Source organism: Berghia stephanieae, chromosome 2, assembly GCF_034508935.2.
Source record: "Berghia stephanieae isolate SIO BIC M18660-M18661 chromosome 2, UCSD_Bste_1.3, whole genome shotgun sequence".
NCBI classification, from domain to species: Eukaryota; Metazoa; Mollusca; class Gastropoda; order Nudibranchia; family Aeolidiidae; genus Berghia; species Berghia stephanieae.
In genome coordinates, this window is record NC_088361.1 from 103,856,393 (window position 1) to 103,858,892 (window position 2,500).

Genomic DNA, 2,500 nt, shown 5'->3' on the forward strand with positions numbered 1-2,500 from the left:
ATGAGTCTAATTTTTAAAAACCACAATATCTCAATGACAACAAAAAATAGGGTTTTGAAGGCCTATGTATGTATGGTCAGTATTATTATATGGCTGCGAAATGTGGACAATTACAGAAGATATTAGAAAGAAACTGGAGGCAGCAGAAATGTGGTTTCTTATAAAGATGTTAAGAATCTCATGGACATAGAAGAAAACTAATGAAGAAGTATTAGAGCAAGCTGAAATTAAAAGGTTATTAATTTCTACAATAAGAAAAAGACAAATGCAATTTTTAGGGCACCTAAATCGACATAAATGTATTGAACGTCTTGCTCTCACAGGAAAGATAGAAGGTAAAAAGAGTAAAGGTAGACCAAGAAAAACATATTTGAATAGTTTGAACAGCTGGGTGACAAAGAAAGAGAAGAGTAATATTAATTTTCTGAGGTTATCTGATCAGAGAGATGAATGGCGTACCATGATCACCGATGTCTGGCACAGACTTGGTACTTGAAGAAGAAGAAGAATTTCACTTCGATATCACTTAATAGCTTCTGATTCAACCCCATCATAACACCGTTTCATGAGTCAGCTTGGCTCAGCGATACGGTCTTTGCTTCGTGCCCAAAAGGTATCGAGTTCGATGTGTGGCCTTGAGCAAGTCACCTCGCCCTAGCTCAATTTGCGGCGTTGCACACACACACACACACACACACACATACACACACACAAACACACACACTCTCTCTCTCTCTCTCTCTCTCTCTCTCTCTCTCTCTCTCTCTCTCTCTCTACCCTCTCTCTCTCTTTCTCTCTCTCTCCCCTCTCTCTCTCTCTCTCTCTCTTTCTCTCTCTCTTTCACTCTCTCTCTCTCTTTCACACACACACACACACACTCTCTCTCTCTCTCTCTCTCCCTCTCTCTCTCTCTCTCTCTCTTAGCCAGGCGGAGGGTGTCGTCTAAAAGCAATGACAAGGAGAGGAATGACGTCAAATTCACTCAATCTACTTTCTTCACACGGAAATGTCTTTGTATACTTAATGTAGGTTTCTAAATGTTGCTTATCTTATACAGGTCTTATCAGGGGAAAGGTTGAGACCAGCGGATTTAATGTGTTCTACCTGCGATTTCGCCAATAATTTTTAGGGGATATAACCCATTAAATTCAAGGGAAAGGCTTTATTTCTAGGTTTATTCCCCTTACAGTATTACTATAAACGTTTAAGGTCACACTCTGTTTTGTGTGGTTGTATCTTATATATCCAGATGATGGATGTTGTGAGTTTTTAAAAAATATACGCATAGCATCAATAATCTCTTCAGGCGGTGCCAAAAATAGATCGACCACAATAACAAAGACCTGAGTGACGTCAACTTCGAACTATCAAAATTTAACAACAATTATGTAGATAACCCAATAACTCTTGGGACACATACGTTAATATTGTACTGAAATACTTAGGAAGTTTATCGTATATAACCGTAGCCATCGTTATGTTATAGATAGTATGCGCTTGGCTAAGAAGCTCATAACATTGCCATCCGGAAGTATAACGGACCAACACACAAAATTGCGTTTATCCATGAACGTTTATAGTCCGGGTAATACAGTCAGTGAGCATTACTCATAAACGCGGATGGCAAAAAACAATGACAAAGACCTGAGTGACGTCATCTTCGAACTATCTATAGATAGAATGAAGATGACGTCACTCAAGTCTTTGTTATTGCTTTTTGCCATCCGTGTTTATGAGTAATTCTCACTAAACTGTATTATCCAGACTATAAAAGTTCATGATTACACATAGTTTTGTGTGTTCATCCACTATACTTCCGGATGACAATGTTATGAGCTTCTTAGCCAAACGTATACTATCTATAGCCTGATACTGAAATCCAAAAGGACTGACAGTTTGACGTCATTATTTGGTTTTTGCACCGTCTAGTGAGTTGTCGTTAGTAGAGCTCATGGAAACAAGTTATTTCATTGGCTGAACTATTGAATACAACTCACGATTCGTTTTCTTTTGTGGCAAAAGACTGGCATTTTGACGTCATGTTTTGGTCAGCATCAGGCCATAACTTTACGAAGGCCACGATATAACCCACTTGCCCGAGCGGTATTTTGATTTGTTGGCGTGTGGAAAAAGAATTAATAGCCTTTTTGTTTTGTTTGTTTTTAAGGGTTTTACGGCATTTGCAATACGTTTAGGTCATATCAGCGCCAGTAAAAAGGAAGAAAATGGGATAGTAAGAAGTTATAGAATTACAATTAAAGCACCCAAGAAAAGGTAAGACAAAGGGGAATTGGTTTAAATAGGAAACAGATGTAGATTCCAAGAGCACACTATCAAAGTACTTAGTTGGAGATCAGTGTACTTAAATTGAGATCACCTAAAAGTCTCATCCAGACACAAGCACAGGTCCCCCCAATAAGAGGAATACACTCAAATGTTTACAAATCCTATATATGTATATAAAACATAATGCAGTGTATAACAGAGAGATGATTAACAA